This window comes from Ruditapes philippinarum, unplaced genomic scaffold (assembly GCF_026571515.1).
Source record: "Ruditapes philippinarum isolate M1 unplaced genomic scaffold, ASM2657151v2 ctg275_1_1_1_1, whole genome shotgun sequence".
In the NCBI taxonomy this organism is placed as follows: Eukaryota; Metazoa; Mollusca; class Bivalvia; order Venerida; family Veneridae; genus Ruditapes; species Ruditapes philippinarum.
This window is the reverse complement of record NW_026852998.1, coordinates 357,864-383,536: the sequence shown is the minus strand read 5'-3', so window position 1 is coordinate 383,536 and position 25,673 is coordinate 357,864. Positions and strand designations below refer to the sequence as shown.

Genomic DNA, 25,673 nt, shown 5'->3' with positions numbered 1-25,673 from the left:
GAAGATGATTAATTTTGATTAAGCATTTCGAAACTTGAATGCCAATTAATCTAAATATGGTTGTTTTTATAACATTTGCAAAACTTCAGATGGATCAGTTCAATTTCTTTTGACTTACTGAATCCCCAAAGTTCGCAGCCATAATTAATAGTAGCTGTTACAAAAGCATAAAAAGTTGGCATTACGATGAACTATGTTTAAATGTTGTGGAATATTATACCATGATAATATTCCATGTTGTTTATCAAATATTTTACTACTACATGTAGTTAATCCTAAACACTTGCAAAACACATCATAAACTTGCTTAATTTGCATACACATAATAGTTAAATGGGTATTACGCAATATGGACGTAAACATGTTGACTTAATGCTTGGGACATTTATACAATTTCATGCGACTATAAAAAGGCCATTTAAGCCTGTAGTTGGTATAAGTGAATTATTCGCTCACAGAACATGAGGGTCGCACTTCTACTGATTGTACTTGTAGCTCTAAGCCTCGCAACAGGTAAACTATTTCTCTTTAGCTGTTATATACTTTATTAATGATTTGATTAAAAACAATTTAATTTAATATCAGGCTATTTTTTTAAACTATAAACTTTGATTATTTAATTTAAAACATTTTAAGTTTATATCAAATGTTATAAATTTGAGTTTGTTTTAATTCTTACAATCTTTGTAGATGTACTTCAATGTAACTATGTTATTTTCACTGATCCATAGCATAAAATAGTTTATTGTGATATAATTAAAATAGTGAATTTATTTCAATTATTGAAATAAAAGTTAGGTAAGAATGCTTGATGCCGTGATAGAATCTGTCATACTATACATGAAGGATGCTCATACAAATAACAAAATATCCAACCATCTGAATATTTCTATTGAAAATTTCTATTGAATATTTTATTCACATAATAACACAAAACCTAACATAGTTTAGTTAAAACATATTTTATTTCTCTGAATATATATACATATATACACAAAGCATTTCAGATATTCTTACAAAATAGGATTAGAATGGAAGACAAAGTGTCTGAAGAAATTGTTTTCTTTAGTAACACTTAACAGTATCACTTAATTTTGTAGGTTATAGTGTCATCGCTACTTCTTCACATAAATTATTTTGTGTCTTTATTAAATCAATGGACAAATTGATCAGTGCAATAATTCAAATGCAATGGTGCAATGAAAAGAAATGGTAACTAATAAAGTTCTAAATATTTTAAGAAAACAGAACACATGATTTCAGTTTTGACACACATTTATATTGATTTTTTTATGTTTAAGAAAAAGTTAAAACTTGATTTGTTTTCTTTTAAATAACCAATTATTTTGAAATTAGACGACAGGGATTATAATGTCCATACATTTATTTTAAAGGCGAGATGCAAAACCAAGGAAAATATGTTGAAAGCCGGTTAAGGAGGGCTATTATTGGTGCAGTGTCCAGTGTGGAGGTAAAATAAGTGTTTAGTTCTCTTTATAATTTATGTTCAGAAGTATGTAATGAATGTATCTATGTTTAATTGATTCAACAAAAGAAAAGTTTAACTTCATTTTTACAACATGACTTTACTTAATTTTCATATAATTTAAACATCACTTTTATTTTAATCATAGAGGATATTGAATGTATGTAGATTCAATACTGAATTTATTGAACTAGTCAAAATAAACCATACTATGCGATCCTCCGCGGGCCCCGTGTTCACAAAGAAAAGATCAGTATCAGGATCAGGTGATCCTGATTTTATTTTCATTGTTTCTTTTAACTAAAATTGATTGTAACATGCTAGAATTAAATGGTACATATTCGAATTGTAAATAATTGCTCATTTGCAAAGAAACCAACCTTATTTTGGGATAAAATAAACTAATAACAAAACAAATACAAAAATAATTGGATCAAAATGAGGATCAATTTTAGGACCAAGATCAAAAATTGAATCAACTGTAAAATACCCATTTCTTGTAAAAATAACAATAAATTTATTCTAAAGTTTCATAAACATGCTATTTTAAGTCCAGTTTTATCAATTTAATATTGAATATTTAATCTATGAGGATAAATAATGGAAACTATTTGAGTTTTTAAATTTGATCCTGATCCTGATCTTGATCCTGATCCTTAAATCTTTGTGATCATATTATTGTTCCACGAGTTCAATAAGTGTGTTATTTTATCTACACGAATATAATATTCTACTTATCACATACCTAAAATTAATTGTTAACAGTAGTACTGTTTACAGTGAAAAATAATCATTTTTGTCATTGACGCGTCTATAGTGTGACGCTAACGTTATACAAGTGACGTCACTTCAGTATATACGAGCATGCTTTACCATATTTTACGGAGTAGTAGACGCTGCACGATTGTAATGAAATATTTTAATGTAATATTCCATTTGAAGCGCTTAAGAAAATATTATAAAGCTTCGCCAGTGACTGTCATAATAAAAGGTTTGTGTGATCCATCCTATTTTTATAATAGATCTTTTCACTCAAAGAAAATAGATCTATTTTGAATCGCCATTTTCGATAATAAACAAATCGCAATTTTAATGAATAATTTGAAATCACTTCGTGCACATACTTCATAGATTTTTTTCATATTTTCACACACTTCTGACCTTTATAATGTTTGTTTTGAAGATAAAGCCAAAAGAAGATAACCGTCCTTGACCCTCCAGCGGCTGACATAAGTAAACACGTTGCGTCGCCTAGCTACGGGGATGACAGCGTGTTTGTAAGTTTGCTTACAATATTTCTTACTATTTTTAAACATAACTTACATTTTCATATAGTGAAATTGCAGAAGTTACATATTATTCCAGTTAATCACGCAGTACTTTTACTTACAGTTTACTACCACTATTGATAACGCTACTACATGTTTCATGATTGTTTAAACTGTCGATTAACATGATGTAAATGAAAAAGAAAACATACAAATAAATACAAATTGATTTCATTGTTATTAACAATAATATAGGACAATACTAGGACTAAAAAATGTTCTCTAAAGTGAGAATAAATTTGTCATTTTGTATCAGAACCTGAGCTCGCATATTGTCAAGCTATGTTTTAATGTCTTCGATTTTAACCAGGGAGGTCTACCTATCTTATGACGCTGTGTGCCAATCCAAGAATATTGATTAAATTTCTTTGAATTTGGAATTATTTCATTACATTTATTGCAAATATTTAGGTTATATATTATTACAACTGTTGTCTATATCGGTTAAATTTAGAAAAATATATATTCAATTGAAACAGACAAAATAATTCCAATATTAATGTCATAATATGCATGTCTTGAGCAAGATTTGTACAATCTTTAAATTGCAAGTATAATAATGAAATAGAATGTTTCTTATTAATCGGATAAAATGTTATATGTTTTTTCGGTAATAAAGTGTTTACGTTAGGCAGAAGTAATTTTATGGGAATTATCTTAATCAAGATTGTTTGAATTTTCAGATTTCGGACAAATCCATAAATTCAGTTGATGAATGAATATTTTGAAATTCCGGATGACAGCATAGATGGACTCATGAGGCCGAATTTATCTGCAAAACAGCTGCAACAAATTTAAGGACAAAATTTCATTAATTGTATAGTAGTGACGATTTTCAGGAACTTAAACCTGTTAAAATGCAGACATTGAAGCTACCCAATGAAACACAATTTATTAAATTTTATCATTTTATAACTTTGTACGGAATATTATTCATTTGCTAAAGTTATGTTTTTGTCGCCTTTGAAATAAAGATGTTCGGCGAGTAATGACTGCCGAAAACAGAAAGTCTTAGCAGACATGTTCCGGTGGGATGTATCGTCGATATTATCTTTATTTTTGTAAAATATTGTTTTCGAAAATTGCTTATATTTATACAATGTATATGCTAAATATATATATTCTGAAAATCATATTTAGTCATTTTATTATATTTGAAATTTGAACAAGAGCATGGTATACCCCCGAATACTTTTTTTTAGTAAACGAATATAGACAAAAAAATTATTCTAGAAACTTAGCTTTACATTTTTATTTCCCCAATATATACATATAAAATATACATTTATAATACAAATTAAACCTTTTTAATTCAAGAAAAAGATTAGAACGGATGATTAAGTCTTGTCTGTTGTTATCTTTTTCTGGTTCTTCGGTATCATTGATTACAGCACTTTTAGTGTTAAAATAGAGTATCGCCTCTTATTTCTTTTTAGCTCACCTGAACTTGTTCAGGGTGAGCTTTTGTGATCGTTGAATGTCCGTCGTGTGTCGTCCGTCGCCCGTCAACATTTGTTTGTTAACACTCTAGCGGTTTCATTTTTTTCCTCAATCATCATCACACTTTGTCAGGATGCTTGTCTAGGTAATTGCTCAAATGAGTTCGAACATGGGTCATCTCGGATGAAAAACTAAGTAAAAGGAGCTTAAAATAGAAAAATCTTGTTAACACTCTAGTGGCTACTGTTTTGATCCAAATATCCTTGAGATTGGTCTGGAAGTTTGTTTTGATGATTTCTAGGTCAAGTTTGAATATGGGTCACCTGGGATTAATACTCTAGTGGACACATTTTTGTCTCAATTGTCATCAAACTTGGTCAGGGTGCTTGTATAGGTAATTGCTCGAATAAGTTCGAACATGGGTCATCTCGGATGAAACACTATGTCACAGGAGCTAAATATAAGAAAATCTTGTAAACACTCTAGTGGCTACTATTTTGATTCTAAGATCCTGGATTTGTCTGAAAGTTTGTTTTGATGATTTCTACATGTAGGTCAAGTTCGAATATTGGTCACCTTGGGTCAAAAACTAGGTCACATCGCCCAAATATGGAAAAACCTTGTTAACACTCCAGTAGTCACATGTTTTACTCAATCATTATCAAATTTTGTCAAGATGCTTGTCCAAATAATTGCTCGGATGAGATTGAACATGGTTCATCTCGGATAAAAACTAGGTGACGGGAGCTTAAAATAGAAAAATCTTGTTATTACTCTGTTATGATCCAAATATCCTGGAAATTGGTCTGAAATTTTGTTTTGATGATTTCTAGGTCAAGTTCGAATATGGGTCACCTGGGTTCAAAAACTAGGTCACGCTTCTCAAATATGAGAAAACCTTGTTAACACTCTAGTGGTCACATTTTTGACACAATTGTCGAATGCTTGTCTAGGTAATTGCTTGTATGAGTTCGAACATGGGTTATTTCAAATGAAAAACTATGTCACAGGAGCTAAAAATAGAAAAATCTTGTTAACACCCTTGTGGCTACTGTTTTGATCCAAATATCCTGGAAATTGGTCTGAAAGTTTGTTTGATGATTTCTAGGTCAAGTTCGAATATTGGTCACCTGGGATCAAAAACTAGGTCACATTGCTCAAATATGGAAAACACCTTGTTAACACTCTAGGGGTCAAATTTTTGACTGTCATGAAACGTGTCTAAATAATTGATCGAATGAGTTCGATGGGTCAGGTGAGCGATCTAGGGCCATCTTGGCCCTCTTGTTTAAACTTGTCTGAAACATAATTTATATTCATTATCCTCATGATACTATATGACCACCAGAGGTTTTTCATATAACTTTAGTAGACCAAAAGGTGATGATACAAGCAAACTATCATTTTGCTATTGGAATTTTAGCTCAGGAACATGTTTCTTATGTATATCAAAAATTAGCTTTCGTAATCGAGTATAGACCATGGCATGTTACCAGTCATGCCCTTAAAGGGTAAATTTTAATCACAAAATGATGCTCCTCCGTGCAATTTCCAGAGTATTAGGTGTGCAGCAGTCAGTAAGCACCTGAATGTAAAGAAACCTGTAACAATAATGAAGGAGATAACCCTGGTAAGGTCTATTGGTTCCAAGCGTTCACTGTGTAACAGGGGCTAATGAGACCCAGTACATTTCATCGTCGCCCCTGCCTACTGTGTACGCCGAATCACCTTGACTTAAATAGGTGATTGGCCGAATACAAGCCAGACTTAGCTCAGCCTCGCTGCGGAATCGATTACTTGACCTCAAGAATCTACATTCAATTTTACTCAAACACCGAGCTCTTAAACTTTTTTGCAAATGTCACGATCATGGTGAGAAGTTTCATGATTTACCTTTATAATTTTGTATATTATACACATTTTAATTTAGTGAGTTTAATTGCAGCTATATGAAGTCACTATTTTGCCACTTATAATGTCCAGTTATTACGTCTCCTCAATTTTCCCAGAAATGTTTTACACTGGCATTTTATGAAACTTTGTTGTTTGTTTTTTCACTACAAGATGTGGCTTTGTATGTTTGTTATATGGTGAGAATTATTCATAGTCATTTTAGTAGTACCCATGTTTCCAACGCGTATGAGATATATTGCTCAAATAAAATATTTTTCACTTAAATGTTGGGGAAATAATAAATTGAGGCACAAATATTGTTATATTCGAATTAAAACCCTTAAAACTGCTGGTATATCATCCCTCAAGAAAAAAGAAACGAAGTTTTGTTAATATCATCACTTAAAATAATATATCAAGACATTTATCTTTTAAAGTGAAACTGTTAAATTTCAATTTTTTATGGGAACATCTTTTAGCTCAACTCTTTTAAGAAAATCTTGGTATCATCCAGGCTTCAGCGTACTACATTTGTTAAAGTTAGACCTGCTACTTTTTGGGCAACATAATATTTAAGCAACCCCAGTACAGTGTATGTAATACCACAATACGGAATCTATAGTGAACGTTATTTACTGTAATGTGGAATATCAGTAAAGAAAACTCTTCTAGCAGTATCAGCTTTTATCTAATACAATTTACCTCCCTTCAATTCTAAAGTGAGGATAATGTCAGTTTATCAATCTTATCGTTTACAAAGACGCTGGAAATGATTGCTTCACTCAAGATACGTTCTGCATTAAAAAATGTTTTACAATGTTTCAAATGATTTTAAAAAAGTTAACATTTATTATACTAAAACCATATTTGTTTCAGTCACAAGAAAAGCTTCATAATTATATAGTAGAAATATTTACATTTAGATATGTATGATTTTAAAAGTCCCGTGGTAAGATGCCAAAGATAAAACCAATAACAACAAAATCACAACGCAGAAAATGTTTTTGTACAGGGTATATTAATTATCATTTGTTCGGTATTGGTATAATGTGGAAAATGAAGTTTCGTCCAAACCAGTCGAATAGACAAACTCCGGGAAATACTAGTTATTCCAGCTTGGTGTATTTTTGAACAATGGCTGGCCTATTTTTTTGTATCTTGTTCTTGTTCTAAGGGTATATTTCTTATATATCTGCATAAATATACACGATATGCCAGGTGTGCAACTCAAATCCAAGGTCAATGTTTGATATTCAAACATTTCAGATATAGCAGTGTTTGCTGGGTGCCTTACCGATTGTCCTATGTGGCTTGGTGTCGTTGGAACTGTGTTTAGTGATTGTCGCCCTCCCTTTTTTATATTTATTTTCTTTTTTCTTTTTTCTCATTTTCTTTTCATTAAAAATTTATTTGCTATTTTCATTATAATGAGGAACTGTCATATAAGAATATGACAGTTCCTCATTATAAAGAAAATAGCAAACGTACATAAACTGGTACAAAGTACTGTACCTAATGATTTAAAGCCAGCAAATGTTGTCAACGAATTATTAAACAGACATTGGAAATTATAGGCCTGTATCTATATCAAGTACATATTATTTTTTAATGATTTGAAAAGGTCGTTTATGACCAATTTTGTTCATATTTCAAGGAAAAGGTTTCAATCTAGGTTGGCATGCGTTTTTTTTTTTCACAGATACTTGTTTCACACAATCTATAAGAGAACATCTGGATAAAAGTTATCTTGTCGGCATGATTATAATACAAATTCAAAAAGCATTTGATAAGTGGATTATTTATTTCTTTCAATCTATTGCTCTCAGATTTTATATTTTACAATGGTCAAAATTTCACCATTTTTCATGTTTAAATATTGAATTGAACAAACTTGTATCTTCTATTACGTACGAGACTTACTTATATAAAAGTCATTTTTTAATATGTATTGATTTTGATGAGTATCCTTTGATATTTAATTGTTAAAGTATTTTATAAAGACCTATGTACACTATTGTCTTTTTAATAGTGAACTGAGATATTTTATTTCATACATCTTTGGCAATATCATTTGTTCTTAAGGACCACAATGGAAATAATAGATGTAATTCTCTTTTTTGTGTTATCCTTAGTATGATGTAATTGATGTGGTTTCATTTCTCATACATGCTTTGATTGTTTAATCATGTACACCATGCTATCTCATAATACTGAAATAAATATATATATGTTGTAAATATCATATATAACGATGTTAAATCAAGTGATCACGTGCGCCGAAGTTTCTCTTTGCAAAATAAATATACTCAAAGCATTCAATTTTAACTAAGGGTACATGGCAATTTGAGAAGTGTTGTGGGACATTTTCTCTGAGGCTTTTATATATAATTTAAAGAATCTCAGAGGATAAGTCTGGTCAAAACGTAAATACTTAATTGTTACACAATAGGTAACGGAAACTACAGGAATAATTAATTTGTTTTAATTTTCTTTCAATTTTTATTCTTTTTTCCAATTGAATCCGAATAATTATAAAGGAATCTCTTCCAATTAACATCCAAATGTATGTCTTTATTCTGATTAACGAAACAGATAAACAGCCTCAAACCTAGCTATAATGGTTAAGTTTTGTCGTTTGAAAAATAAACAATAGTGATTGTTTTGGGCGTTCTTTAGGGATTTTGTTTCTGTTAATTTTGTTACTTTTATTGCTTCTTTCCATTTTTTTAACTTACGACAACGGATTTCAAATATTGTTTGGCAGCTAAATCTCCGTATTACTTGTTGGTGTAATTGTCATTTTCTGGTCCTTTGGAATCATTTATTTTAATAAGTTTAGGGTTGAAGATAGACTAATGCTGGAGACGATGCTAGAGGTCGAAAAAGATGTTGGATTTGTCTTTACAGGCAATTTATTGTATATATGTATTATGTATTTGTCATTCGTTCCATTACAGGAATAACTTTCTACATTTGCGCAGTTAGACAAAACTCTATCATGTGTGCTTTATAATGTAAATCTTTTAAATTAAAAATTATTTTGACAGGTCAAATTTAAAGCAGAGAATGTTCACTTAACATATGTTTTCGTGTAACAGTTACTTTTATTTCTTTTACTATGTTTCCTATCGATCAGCAAACAAACAAACACATTTAAGAGACAAATAAAAAATATTATTAATATATGTTTATGATAAATTCTTAGTTTTCTATACCGTTACACATGTAAATTCAATAATGTTGTTAACATTAGTATCACTGCTTTGTTACAGAAAATTTATTTAATTTAAAGTTCACCAGCATAAAGGCGTTTTTGATTTGGCGCAAACACCTGGACTTTTCAGATAAATATACTTGGTATGAGGCATAGGTTTTCTGGAAATATCAAATAAAAAATGTAAATTTAGGAGATGTTATTCATTTTTGGATGAGTAGTATGGTTTCTTTTACTTGGTCTGCATAAAAAACTTTGAAAAGAATTTCCATCCTTGGTTATTTACTTACATTCAAGTTTTCTGATTTTAAGAACTATTTTAAAAGATTTGAAACAGCTGTTGTTCCATGTGATCTGTCAATTAGCACAGTTACTATAAAGTTGATTTTGTTTGTTTGAAACATGTGACATAGGAAGGAATATCACGTTGAAAGCTCATATATATCCCTTTCTCACACCTAAAGTTGTTGATTTCAAACGAAAGGTGAGTGAGTGAGTACCATTATTCCTTTTTATTTTGTATAACTTTTACTTTCCTTCTTTACTACTCCCATTACCAATTTTCATTTTCTATAATGGCAAAAAGAAAGATATTTTTTTTCAAGTGTCGCAATGGTTAGCGGTAAGATTTGCAAGTCTTTTTCACCCAACCCCCTTTTAATTTCAACATTTTTCTTTTTTATTATATTCCAAAAAGGTTTTTTAAAACCTTTTTTTTTTCCCCCCACAAATTTCTTTTTTTTGCTTTAATTGTTTTTCTTTTGTATCCTTGAGATAACTACCTAATTGTATCATGGAGATAGGTGATCAAAATGACATCTTAATTCATCGGAATTTTTACGACAATGTTAATATTCCTTCAAGAAAGAGAGGCACGATAATCTCCGAGTGTATGACAAATATAGTACACATTCTAACATAAACAGGGCATTATTATTTATTATTACCCCTCACTTTTTTCGTAATGCTAATTTCCCATAGGCCTCTGGAAGTTATTTTTACTGTAAATGCAAGTGTACCACGTGACTAAGAATTGTGTACTGTATAAAATCTTGTCACGTGGTCTATTTTCTAAAAAAAAAAAATGAAATAAAATGGCCGCCATTTTTCTCTCGATTCATTCTTATTTTCGACGATAGGGCCTAGAGCATCACCAAAGTAACTATGACTCTCATAAAATTTAGTTCTTTACATCCTAGAGTTCTTTTCGCGTATAAAATATCTTTTTGTTAAATAGTCAAAAAGTAAGCTTCCTTTTTTAATGGAAGTAATTGTAATGTGAATAATTGTATGTCAAACTGGAACATGCAGACGATTAAAGCATGCAACAAAAGGATTATTTAGCAATTTTAACCGATATAGTTGGTGGACAGACATCTGTAGGATATCATCGTTATTTTGTAAATTCACTTTGTCAAAAACCATGCGAAGAATATTCTGGATACAGAAGGATCAGATTTCACAGATCATAACCTTATAAATGGGTTAGTGTTTTGTTTTCTAAATAAAACACAGCTTATTGTATGTTTATGACTGGTAGATATCATCACTTGCTTAAAGAATAAAATTAAAAAAACAGCTTCTCAAATAGGCCTACTATACACTTAAAACTTGCACGGTAAAGACAGTTTAGTTATTGCTACTCTTGTTTTATTTTTGTTACAATTATATTTAGTTTACAAATTCAGATCATCACAGTTTTTTGGGTTTTCCGGGGGGTAAATAAAAAAATTTTGGTTTCCCCCGGGGGACGATTTTTTTCCCGGGATGTATTTTATGTTACCCACAAACCCCCTGTGTTATTAAATATTAATATTTTATATTTCTATGATACATAGAGAATTTTTATATTTAAAAATTTCAATTTTCGAAAATATTTATGAAGTTTTTGATCGAATGTTTTGGTGCAAAAAGGGAAAAATTTTTGAAATAATATTGGTTGTATCTTTTTGCACCTGGTTTGTACTGTTTAAAATTTTTAATAAATTTTCCCAATAAAAAATATAGACACTTAACAAAAAATCCCAAAAAGTTTTAAAAAAAGAGCCCAAAACGAGCAACAAAAAAATCGGAATTTTAAAAATTTTTCTTGTTATTACATTGTAAACAGATTTATGAAGTTGATAGGAATGCATCTATCCTCATACAATTTTTATAACAATGGAACGAAAAGAATTGTAGTGTTGTTTAATATAACCAGTTAACGATTTTATTAATATAATTAGATGAGACATGTTTGAATTATAAACTTTATGTTTATTTGCCAGGATCTCTGCTAGGAGTTTTGATGATTAAAGCATCTTTGAACATAATTGTGTCGCCCGATTGATTCTACTGCATATATTCAAATTCTAGAAAAAATACAAACAATTCAGTAAAGGCTTTTTTGAAGATGTGCTCAATCATTTCTTTTCTCTTTTTAATCTTATACGATGTGTTTCAAATCGAGCTACGAGGAGCATCAGTAAATGTCGATTTTCAATTTAATTCTAAGGATAAATCTTTATTATATTTTCCATATTTTTCTGTTTTAATGCCTCACTGATTTATGTAAAAGATTTTCAAATTTTATGTTTTAAGCTTTTTTACCTCAGTATTATTTATTGTTATTATTATAATTTATTTATCTATTCAATAACATCAGATTAATTCGTAATGTTCGTTATCATTTAAAGAAAGAAAAAAGACTCGAACAGTTGTATCTTCTGCTTGAAGTTAACTGCACGTTAGTCAACACATTTGCTGTAAGGTTCTTTTACCATGTGAAACGTGATGTTGGCCAATTTGTTGGTATTTGTGTACATGTCAATCATTATGAAGGGATATTACGTGTAAAGCTCATATCCCTTACTCACATCTGAAAAGAAAATAGAGAAAAATAGAATCCTTAAAGAAAGTCCAACACAGCAAAATTGAAAATGATGCAGGCTAGGTTTTATTGAAACTGTTCATGGACGGTAGTGGTAATTACAAGCTACATGACCAGAACTATTCAGGAAAATCTGATTTTCTTTTTCTGTGTGTGTAAATGAATCAATGACACATATTTTATATCAAAAACGAAAACGTATATATAGGGTCTAACATGTATACAATTGTACTAGCTAATGTGACATGTTTGGGTGATTTTAAAGAAATGGTCAAGGATTCGATGTGTAAGTCTTAATTGATGGACCTGTAATTAGTGACCGAACACAAACAATTCATTTCAGTAAGTTTCAACGTCATTTTATCAGTGACACATTTTTATATGATTTATTCGGCAAGAAGCAAACACAAACTTACTCAACATAATTATGACGAAAATATCGGCATTATTATATTTAGCATTTTTTCTTCTCTATTTAGTATTGACAGACAATATTCGTATGTATTAGGAATAATTATCAAGGCATTATTTTCAAATTTTGTTTTCATTTTTCAACTTTACTTTCAAGAACTTTGTTTTTCTGATCTGTGAATTTCTCACAATTGATTTTCAACGTTTGCAGTGATATTTAATACAGGATCACGAAAGAAAATAGTCAAGTAGCCTCAAACTTTAATTTAAAGAAGCTGAAATTATTAAAGTTAGAAATTGAATTTGGTGAATTAACAAGTTTTGTCGCCTTGATGAAAATCTGTTGTTTCCTTGCAAAAACAAACATTTAATATAGCTATTTTGTATCATCAAGACCGGCAAAAAATTGAACACTATTTATTGGTGTAGCATTAGAAGTCAATAAACATAAAAGGGAAAATAAGTTTTGTTTGTTTTCATAGATGACCAAGGTCAATTATCTAGCATTTTTTAAATGATAAATTATTTGGTACAGCTTATAAATACACACTTTTATACCTTTAACGAAACACCAAGTTAATGCAAAACTTTATAATTGATAAGCTTAAATGATTGATATTTAAGCGGAAAATGATAGTGTAAACCTTGTTATGCTTGTGTTTTGTGCATGAATTGATTCTGTTTTAAGCTTTTAATCATCGGTTGTTTTCCTTCTTTTTATGATTATTCTGAATCATCGAAAACGACGGTTTGCTACTTTGGTAAATTGTCATTTCCAGCCAGATCCGTTTCAAGTGCCACAATGGTCATCGGTAAAAGTTGAAACTCTTCATTATATCACCAGCTAAAATCTAAGTAACCTCTAATTTCCTGTAATATTACATTCGTACTTTTGTTGGGAGAGATCAGTGCGGTGTCCATTCATCAATGAAATCACGGAAATAAGCAATGGAAATGACAGTTTTGCTTAATTTGTCCGAATATCTACGAGAATCTTTACACTCCTACGAGAATTGTTCAAGAAAGAACATAGATAATCCCCGAGTGGGCGACAAATATAGAACACTTTCTGATAAAAGCAGGGAATTATTAATTACTGTCATATTCGATATTTCCTGCAAAAGTACGATAAAGTTTCACATCTTATGTGACAGAAATATTTGTTTGAGAAGGCTATGATGAACTTTTATTAACTCCCATGTTATCGTTTATATTTTTACAAATAAATATATGACCCTTAAATAAATTACCGCGCATGTAAATAAGACAAGTTGTTTATAATCATAGCACACGCCATTCAACATTAAAGCTGTGATGATCGATCCATAGGCATTTCAAATTTTAACAAAAATAAGAGATGCCAAAAGTTGTATGAATTGTACTATATAGTTTACTTTATACCCTTATAACGATCAGTAAATTGCAATTTATCAATTAAATCATGGATTAAAATAACAGCGTTGCTAAATTTGTCCAAATATTTACGAGAATATTTACTCCTAAGAGAAATTTTCAAGCAAGATATTGCAAGACAACTCCCCGAGTGTGTGTAAGGGGGGCAGGAGGAGAGGCAAATATTCTTGTTCTACATATTCCACCTATTTCATATCTGCTGTGATCATATGTATAAAATTGCCAGATTGTTCACTGGTGTCATAAGTTTTCGTTTAGGTGAGCTAAAAGGAATGTTGTTGTATTTTTTTAAATCTTATGTGTCTATATTTTCACTAATAAATATATGACACTTTACAAATAATAAGTCAAGTACAATAGGGAAATACAAAATCCCTAGAAGGCAAAATTGAAAAAGTTGTTTTTGGACGGTAGAGGTAAATGCATGCTACCGTTCATGACCCCTGGCACCGGCTAAAGCAGAATTCTACATTTGAGCATAAAATGGTGATAGTTTGAATTGAGAAACATCCGCTATTATGTTTATACGGCGGAGATAATGGAACCCTTAATGTGACATGTCCGTGCCATTCCATGAAAAGCGGCGTATGCTCCCCAAATAGAAGAACTAAATAGCCCTTAACGAGGAAACAATGGACGAAACTATGTAAAATGAATTTTTGAAAGGGGATCAGAAACCTGCATATCACACACCAACAATCTATGGGTGATTATATAGTATTCAAGAAGAACTTCTAAAACCATCCAACTAGAAATCGAGAAGACGCCAGCTTTTCGAAGTTAAATAGAGCTATGATAAATGTTATAAGAGAAACTGTCGTACATTATGGAACAGTACAATGATACATACAGATCTTTGACGCTATTATAATTTTTATAACCATTATATTTTATAAAATAAATCGAAATTTTATCCTTAGAATATCTGCAGAAACACATTAGTTTTTATGATGAAAAAGAAAAATACTTTAAACATCAAGCATCATTTTGTTGCCCTATTTATTCTTATTCAAATGGTTTATGTACATTTTCAATCGGCTTCAAAAGCTTATTTCTGTTTTAAATTTAATACAGTATTATTACCTTATGTTATAATGTACTCACATGTAATATTATTATAATATTACTATATACATAATATTTGTAAAATATGAAAGACAATATCTATTATGAAAGATTAAAATAGCTCATTCTTTACAATACAAAATTCCTCAACCAGTAAAGCTGGAACGTCGCGATATGACCTATACTGTGTCGATGTGACGTAAAACCCAATCAAACAAACAAACAAACAATCCAAAATTATACGTTAAACATATTGTAATAAATCTTAATTTTAAATTGAAATCCAAATTTGTACCTTTCGAAATAAACAATGCATGTCTCGAAACAGTCTTTCAGGATGTTTTGATGTTTATACACTTAATATAATCATAAGAAACGTTCTGCCTTGAGTGTATGATTGTATGTTTTCTGTCAAAATGTTATTATAATGTGATAGTAATTTGACAGAAATAAAGATGATACTTTTATCAATTTCATTTATAAAAATTGTCCTTATTTTTAATACCAATAATTGTCTTCTTAAATATTGATACCTTAAAATGCCATATTTAAGATACTGTTTAAGACTCAAATAAAGACGTTGAAAAGTTTCGATTTCAGACGAATGTATCACAGTCAATTATGCATCAAACAAATATTGTACTATTAATATTCGAAAAGAATAAATGTGCTGTTTCTTATTGTATACATGTGTTTTACTTGATTCTGATGGTAAACGTTACGATTGCCGACGAAATGGTCAGAAATGTTAATCACTTAGTGTTAAATCTTTCAAGCAATGATACCGACTTATTGTTTTCATTCATTCCGAAGGATGACCACTTTCAAGATATGACATACCCGTGAAAGTAGGAATAAAATGCTGTATGGCAGCGGTACAAAGATCTCCGGTACTTCATGAAGTTCCTCTGTCGTTACTTCCGACACATTTTGTGTTGCACATTCTGTTTAAACCGGTTCATGAATATCATTTTATCTCAAAATCGGTGGACAGACTGAATCTAACCGAATTTGCTAGTTCTTTTTTTTGGTGTACAATTGCGGTTTTTATTGCTTCCAAGGGACTTCTCTTTCCTAAAATTTAGATACGCCACAAGTATAGAAATAGTGCAGCTTTCAAACTATGCTGTTTGTATGATCAAATTAGGTTAAATCCTTGAATTGACAATTGATACCAGGTCATGCTTATCACAAAGTCTATGTTTCATAGTTAATTTTGTTTCTTAAAATTCGTTTATTTTGCTTACAACTTGTTCATATATTAACAACAAATCAGACAATCACATATTGTAACACATTCTGTGATTTAGAAAAGGCCGATAACCACTGTCTAATTAATTTTTATTTTAAAAATACAATCTCAAAAATTACAGCAAAAGTTTCTTTAGGTTCTTTGACTAGTTTATTTCACTCAAGGAAAATACAAGTAAGTATAATTGATAAATGTTTTTGATTCTTTCTCCGCAAAATATCTAAGTTTAAATGTGTTATAAATTTGGTACGACTTCTTTTGGATTCATTATTAGAAACGTATTGCATTGGAATTGAACGGATTAGAAGTATAAAAAAAAATGTTAGAAACAACCTGGACTTTTCGGGCAATTGTTTCTGCAATGAGGTTTTAGCATTCCGGAATAGTAATGTTATTTAATCTTAGAAGAAAGCATTAGCTGATTTCACTTGTATTTTGAAATGAATTTCCATCAATGGTTTCTAACTTACATTTGATTACTTGTAAGTTCATAATTAATTTATTAAATTGTTTTCTGAAAGAAATATCATATTTTTTAACAATTTTGAAATAAGTCATACAGTTGTTTTGTCATGTTTGGTGTATTCTGCTTTTTAGATCATTTATGTTCGTCTAAAACATGTGATATTGGCCTTTTTGCATATTTTTGCTGACATTTTTATATTTGGGAAAGAATATCACGTGTAAAACACATATCCCTTACTCAAACCTGGAGTTGTTTGTTCTGAAAATCAAAGGTCAATTCATACATGACCAAATAATTTCATTAATGTGTGATTTTCGATTTGCTATATTCGTTGCAATGGAACAATTGTCACGCTTTTTACAGCGTGTACATTTCAACTGTGTTAAAACCACCATGTACCAAGAATAAAAAAACGTTGATAAACATGTGTACATACTTGACTTTATCTTTTAACGAATGAATTTTATTTCGTATGTCCGAGTAAGACATTGAGGTTATCAGCTTAAATTATACCTCAAATTTAAGAAAACGTCTAGTGATTTTATAGAAATTAGTCAGAGATAGCTATGAACGAACAGACAATAAATGAAATGTCCGTTTGATTGAAAACCTTGATTATTTGACAGGGTTGTATCGTTTTTTATTTGTTTGGGTCGTCAGACCAAACAAATAATGATAGCGAAATTTCAGACTCTAATGCTGTTAATTGCAAGTGCCGAAAGTAGTCCGCTTTTTTTAAGCGGTTACTTCCCTTTATATGTAACACTAAGGCCGAAAAATTTAGGGGAGATCACTGCGTAAATATGGTCACATGACAGGCGGATTAATTTTCAAGCAAAATAATTCCCGAATGGTCGAATATTTCTAATATTGTTTTATTCTTTATAGATATACATGCTTATAGTAAGCGCCATGATTATTTACACAAGTGGTAAACAACAGTTAGCGTCGTTACAAACCCTAACTAGAATAATATGGTTTTCTCCAGGCCGTAAATATGTAAATCCACCGTGGTCGAGGGGTTAGCGCGCTCGCTAAGGAATGGGAGGTCTGGAGTTCAAATCCCATATAAGGCAACTATTTTTTTTTCAAATTGTTTAAGTCAAATAAACATTGGATCGAATATCAGTGTTGCAATTTGTCTTATAGCCAATCTACTACAATTAAACCGCTGGAAAGCATTGATGGCACTATACAAAAACAAATTGGTTTATAATCTTACAACCTTCACCTTTCTGACATTCTGTGACCCAAACAAATTCAGCGCCTTCTGTGCTTTGATTTCATTTGCAATTTTAATTGATATTAATTGTACTTCAACTTAACTTAGAATATAGGAGTCCCTGAAGAAAGTCCAAAACGGCAAAAATGAAAATGTTGCAGGCTCGGTTTCATTGGACCTGTTCATGAACGCTATTGTCAAGTGCTAACTACCGTCCACGCCCCAGCACCGGCTTAAGGAGAATTCAACATTTAACCATGAAAATGGTGAAATTTTGTATTAAGAAAGATGTGTCCATACGGCGGTTATCATGGAACCTTCAATGTGACACAATGAAAAGCGGCGTATGGTCCCTAAATAAAAGAGTGCGTGTGCCCTAACTTGTTAGTCCGGTCTGCGCTTTGCTTACAAAGGTGTCAAGTTTCTCAGCGCCTGCAGGCAAGCTCAGATATAGACCATCCAGTATATCAACTGTGTACTCTCTTTTATTTCTTGCCTATCTTTACATTGAACCATATAACATTGGGCAGTTCAGGTTTCTTATTAGGCCAAAAGTCAGTCATATAAATATATTTATTAGGAGATAAAGTGAGAATTTTTTCGAAAATAGATAACAAGACAAGAGAGTTTTGATTCAATGCTTTTTATTGTCATATTAATCTGTACAATAGTAACTGTAAACATGTAACGTAATACAAACTATCTCAAACCAAAATACTGGCAAACACATTATATTTCTTTATCATGAAAACTAAATAACTTAAAAACAAACTTTCAAAGTTTCATTCACGTAAACATTTGATTAAAACAAAAGTAAAAACTACCGTAAATGGACACTTGATTCCATTAAAACAATTCTTTTGCTGCATTTGAATTACTTCCCCATGATTGCAAAACTAAATATTGACTTTATCAACAAATATATTTCATATTACAATAACTACAGGTTCATAGACTCGTTAATTTGACAAATAAATATCATTAATTTATATATGTTTTTGATTAATTCTTTGTTTTCTATACCGTAAAATATGTAAGTACAATAATGTAATTAAAGAAAGTATATTTAATTAAAATTCACAGGCATAAAAGCGTATTAGAATTGTCACGAACAAACTGGAGTTTTCAGACAATTTTTTCCCGGTATGATGCATAGACTTTCTGTAAATTAAAAAAAAAATTTAGGAGATGTTATTCAACTTTGATAAGTCTTATCTGGTTTCATCTACAAAAAACTTTGAAATAAATTTCAAGTTTTCTGATTTTAAGAACTATTTTAAAAGATTCGAAAAAGCTGTTGTTTCTGCTACGTGTGTTCTGTCAATTAGCGCAGTTACCATGAAGTTGATTTTGTTTGTTTGAAACATGTGACATTGGCCGATATGATAATATGCATAGGAAGGAATATCACGTTGAAAGCTCATATCCCTTTCTCACACCTAAAATATTGAAAAAAGAGAATCCCTAAAGAAAACCTAACACGGCAAAAATTTAAAATGTTGCAGGCTCGGTTTGATTGAGCCTGTTCATGGACGGTACTGAAAAGTGCAAGTTACCGTCCACGCCCCCTATCACAGGCTTAAGAAGAATTCAACATTTAATCACAAAAATGGTGAAATTTTGAATTTAGAAACATCTGCAGATGTGTTCATTACGGCGGTATCATGACCCTTCAATGTGACAATCAATTGGGTTCATTCCATGAAAAAGGCGTAAGGTCCCCAAGTTAATAAGAAAGCGTGAGCCCTAAACGAGAAACAAATGGGCGGAACCTAATCAAAGGAAATTTTGAAAGGTGGGATCTCAGGGTATTGAAGCCTGCAAATCTTACAGACAAGACGTCAAAAGAACAAAGTTTAAAAAGCAGCAACATATCCTAGAGAATGATTATAGTCAGTATTAATGTAGCGAATACTGGTACCTACCCAATTGAAAAAAAGCAAATCAAGAAACTAAAAATACCAATCTAAAAATGTCAACACAACAAGTAATGTCTTGCTGAACGATCTCAACGGATCAAAATATAAGCATCATTGATTAAAGTGTACGGGGAGACTTTTACAGGCCGCCACACGCACAAAACTAACATGGATGTGACAATGAAATAGTGAAAAACAGAAATCCCTAAAGAATAGCCAAACACGTGCAAAAAGTGTAAAAGTTGCAGGCTCGGTTTGATTTAGCCTGTTCATGGACGGTAGGCCTACTGAAAAGTGCAAGTTACCGTCCACGCCCCCCTAGCACCTAAAGTTGTTGATTTCAAACGAAAGGTGAGTGAGTGAGTACCAGCATTTTCTTTTTCTTTAGTTTTACTTTTACCTTTTCTTATTTACTACTACCGTTACAAATTTTAATTTTCCTACATACTTTTCAAGTGTCGCAATGGTCATTGGTAAAGTTACCTCCCACATTCTTGTACTGTTTCTTTTGTAACAGTTGGCGGAACAGTTCAATTATCTATCAAATCGTCAATTTAATCATGACATCTTAATTCATTTGAATATTTAGGACAATGTTAATACTCATTCAAGAAAGAGAGGCACGGTAATCCTCGAGTGTATGACACATATATTCGTAATACACATTCTAACATAAACAGGGCATAATTGATTCCTGTCATATTTGATATTTCTTTATTTCATGCTTTCCAGTGTTTTATTGTAATATATCAGATGATAATATTCTGATAAACCACTAGTGAAATTTATAAAATATAATTTTCACTGTAGCCGGACTATATCTGAATGCGGATGAAAAGGAAATCAAAACTGAATGGAATAACAGGCAAAAATAAATGCCGTCATGCGTAAATTTTGCTTCTTTCGGAAAAGAAAGTCGATGCCAGCAAAGGCCCCTACATTATGCTAAAAATGTAACAAAATTAGAGAAATTTAACAGAACTATATTTCAAACTTGTTGATGTGACGTCATGATGTGATGACGTCACGAAGGAGAATGCGCGACGTTACGCGGCAAAATCAGTAAATATTACTTAAAATCACTTAAAACGCATGAAATAAAAAGAAAATTTATTTGTTTTTCATATAAGATTGAAATATATTTCATTCGTGAACACCAGCTATTATATTTTCACTCGTGGCTACGCCACTCGTGAAATTATTGCATCTGGTGTTCACTCAGTGAAATTATATTTCAATCTTACATGCAAAACAAACAAATACCCTCTATATGATCACATAGAGAATTACCATATAAAATAGTCCAGAGGTTTTTGAAAATCTATTATGAAGTTTCATCAGCTCGAATGTTTGGTGCGAAAAGGAAATAACTTTTGTGGCATATATATTGAGTTGCATCTATTTTGCACCAAGCTCAAGATGTCTCGTTTTTTTATTAATAATTTCACGAATAAATATATATGACACCTTAACAAAATGATCACATATACGTTTACAAATGATGAGGCAATTAGTCGAGCAACAAGAAATCGGACATTTTAAGTAATTGCTTCGTATACTTACATTGTGAAACAGATTGATGAAAAAAGTTAATGTTGAGCGAATGAAGCTTTGCTCATATCTATTTTTCATACACAATGGAACGACACATAGCTATTCAAAGAATGGTTGTGTTGTTTACATAACCAGTTAACGATATCAATAAAATAAGATGTAGCATGCCCGAATAACAGACATTAGGATTTCTGCTGAGAAATATTTTTGATGATTGAAGCATCTTTGTACATTACTGTGTCGCCCTCAATATTTCATAAATATAAACTTTATAAATGTTTTGATATTTAATTAGGAAAGAAAATTTATAAGACTTCACCTACTTTGTGATGGACTTTACACATAATATGTAAGATGTAAGAAATCTAATCGAAGAAATTTTCTTCATCTACAGAATTCAGTGTAAAATGATCAATTATAATAAATACTACCTAGAAAAGAATGACAATCCTTAATTAAAGTGACTCTACTGAGAATTTTTTTTACATGTATTGATTGAAAATAATTTTTCAAGAATTTGAAACGATTTGATGTGTGTCTCTATCAATAATTTATATTTATAATTTTAATGCCAAAGAGATAATTCGCTCCGTTTTTCAAGAATAATCACTGTTATAGTGCAAAAAGATGAAATGAAAGACGTTTTAACGCTTTTAATTCAAAGAGTAGCAGTAAATGTTGATTTTTCAATTTTATTCTAAGGATATATCTTTATTATCTTTTTAATATTTTTCATTTTCAATGTCCCACTGATGTTTGTACAAGATTTTCAAATGTCATGTTTTTAGGCTTTTTGATCTCAATATAGGTCCTTTAATAACTTCAAATGAATTCGTAACGTTTGTTTTCCTTTAAAGAAAACATGGGTCTCAAACAGTTGTATATACTGCTTGAAGTTAACTGTAGGGTAGTCAGCACATTGCTGTTAGGTTCTTAACATGTGATATTGGCCAATTTGATGATATTTGTGTACATGTTGATCATTAGGAAGGGATATATCGTGTAAAGCTCATATCCCTAACTCACATCTGAAAAAATAGAGAAAAACAGAATCCTTAAAGAAAGTCCAACACGACAAAAATTTAAACTGTTGCAGGCGCGTTTCATTGTGCCTGATCATGGACAGTTATGGTAATTGCAAGCTACGCCCCCTAGCACCAATGACAATAACTATTCATGAATAAAAGAAATAAATTGAGTATTCAATTTTAGCCGGTCTCGATGATGCAAAGTAGTTATATCAGAATATTTGAAATAAAGTGAACTTTAAATGTATATTGCTGTTAAACAACTAGTGCATACGTGCAAATGAATAAAATTGAAGGCGACAAAACTTGTTAATTCAGCAAATTTAATTTCTTACTTCAGTAATTTTAGTTTCTTAAGGTTGGGGGCTACTCAAGTCAAGTCAAGTCAAGTCAATTTGTTTATTTAAGTCTTACTTTTGTACATACATTGACAAATATAACAAAGTTATAAAAGAAATACGTGTACAAAACCACTCTAAAAGAGTTATGAGAGACTAAGAACATGATCATAAATATAAAAAAAACGTTTAAAATATTAAAATATTGTTAAAAGCTGAAATATGTGGTGGCAATAAAAATTATATTACACATATAAAACAAACGCATACTAACTATGATTCGGATTTTGACTATGATACATATGTACAGAGTAAAAATTAGCCATTATATAATAAATTGCGCCTCACACATAATATATCAAAGCAGGCTTTGGCAGAATATTTTACAATATTTTCATTTGATAGCAAATACAAATGTATATAAATTTTTCATTATCACTATACATTAGAAATCTGTCATTTGTTTTACATATGTCGATATAAAGCGCATCTCTTATTTGCGAATAAAGTGGACATTTAACAAGGACATGTAGCTCATCTTCAATGCTATTACTACAATTAAAACATATTCTCTCATTAACTGGTAAAGCTTCATAACGACCAGTCTCAATTTTTAGAGGAGCAACTCCACATCTAAATTTTGATAATGCGCTTCTATTACGTCTTTTTATTATTTCAGACTGTACATAGTCTTCTGTTTTATATTCTTTCTTAAATAGTTTATATTGTCTTAGTTTGTTGCCTTTTGTTCGTCCGCTAACACCAGTAGTTGAATTTATTCTCGTTGATCAATCATTTTTGAAATCCAGAAACAGTTTGTCTTGCAATGAGTTCATAAAATTTGATCTCTCAGACTGAATATAGTATTTGTGGATGGCATATTATTTAACCTAAACCAATGTCCGAGTGTAGATCGTCATTGTCTTATCCGAGGGGGGAGCCATCCCATGCCGCCTGTAACTGCGTCGTTCGGAGTATTTTTGCCTACACCAAGGAAGAATCTGCAGGCACGATGGTGAACTGCGTTTATCGCTGAGTATTCTCGGGTTCCCCATATTGCTGCTCCGTAACTGATCACTGGCCACACAATACTTCATATAATTTAGTATAAACTGTTACTTGTCTATTTTTTCGTGATCCTGTAGTAATTATCGCTGCAGGTTGAAAATCAATTGTAAGAAATTAACAGATCAGAAAAACAAAGTGCTATGAAGTAAAGTTGAAACATGAAACCAATAAATTGAAAATAATGCCCTTGATAATTATTCCTAATACATACGTAATTAATAAATATTAATGTCGATATTTGCGTCATAATTATGTTGAGAAAGTTTGTGTTTGCTTCTTGCCGAATAAGTCATATAAAAATGTGTCACTGATGTAATGCAAAACCCTTTAAATATGTTTAACCCTATAAATATACGTTTTCGTCTTGTAGCATTATAAGTCAATAAACATAAAAGGAAATATCAAATTTTGTTTGTTTTAATAAATAACCAAGGTCAACTATCTTGCATTTTTTAAACGATAAATTATTTTGTACAGCTTATAAATACACACTTTCATACCTAAATACTGTTTTCATACTGTAAAAGAATTTTCATAAAGGTCCCCATCTATAGGTGTAGTCTCTTGGTCCAAATGGACACTTTAAAGGGGATCTTTCAACATTTACTGGCCTCCACTTTCCAGAACTTTCCTACAACAATTTAAGAGCTTCAAGTGTTGTGTTGTGTTTTTTGCTTTACTAAATGAAATTTATTGTCGTTCGGTATAATAAATTCCAACACATTTAGCGCTGAAAATTGCGTGGATGCAACAAAGAGCTTCAAGTGTTGTTTTGTGTGCAATCGTTCATGGTTCTTGGTACAATGTCGATTGTTAAGAGTTTCAACTCGTCCGAATACCAGCATTTGTATATCTTATTTAATTACAGTATTTCCTGTAATATTACTTTCGTATTTGTGGAAGAAGAGATGATTAAATTGCAATTTATCAAGTACATGTAAATCATGGATTAGAATAACAGCGTTGCTAAATTTGTCCGAATATTTACGAGAATATTTACTCCTAAGAGAAATTTTCAAGCAAGATATTGCAAGAAAACTCTCCGAGTGTGTGTAAGGGGGGCAGGAGGAGAGGCAAATATTCTTGTTGTACATATTCCACCTATTTGATATCTGCTGTGATCATATAAAATTGCCAGGTTGTTCACTGGTGTCATAAGTTTTCGTTTAGGTGAGCTAAAAGGAATGTTGTTGTATTTTTATTAAATCTCATGTGTCTATATTTTCACTAATAAATATATGACACTTTACAAATAATAAGTCAAGTACAATAGGGAAATACAAAATCCCTAGAAGGCAAAATTGAAAAAGTTGTTCTTGGACGGTAGAGGTAAATGCATGCTACCGTTCATGACCTCTGGCACCGGCTAAAGCAGACTTCTACATTTGAGCATAAAATGGTGACAGTTTGAATTGAGAAACATCCGCTGATAAGTTTATAGGGCGGAGACAATGTAACCCTTAATGTGACACGTTCGTGCCATTCCATGAAAAGCGGCGTATGATCCCCAAATAGAAGAACTAAATTGCCCTTAACGAGGAAACAATGGACGAAACTATGTAAAATGAATTTTTGAAAGGGGATCAGAAACCTCCATATCACACACCAACAATCTATGGGTGATTATATAGTATTCAAGAAGAACTTCTAAAACCATCAAACTAGAAATCAAGAAGACGTCAGCTTTTCGAAGTTAAATAAATCTAT

The 25,673-nt window shown here is 31.0% G+C and overlaps 1 long non-coding RNA gene across 1 annotated transcript; it reads left to right on the top strand.

Moving 5' to 3' along the window:
• The first annotated feature begins 361 nt into the window (after nucleotides 1-361).
• Nucleotides 362-3,947, top strand: LOC132730832 (uncharacterized). Its single transcript, XR_009625804.1, has 4 exons — nucleotides 362-513; nucleotides 1,395-1,471; nucleotides 2,670-2,763; nucleotides 3,498-3,947. It is a non-coding gene; the product is annotated as an uncharacterized LOC132730832 (long non-coding RNA).
• Nucleotides 3,948-25,673: the final 21,726 nt, after the last annotated feature.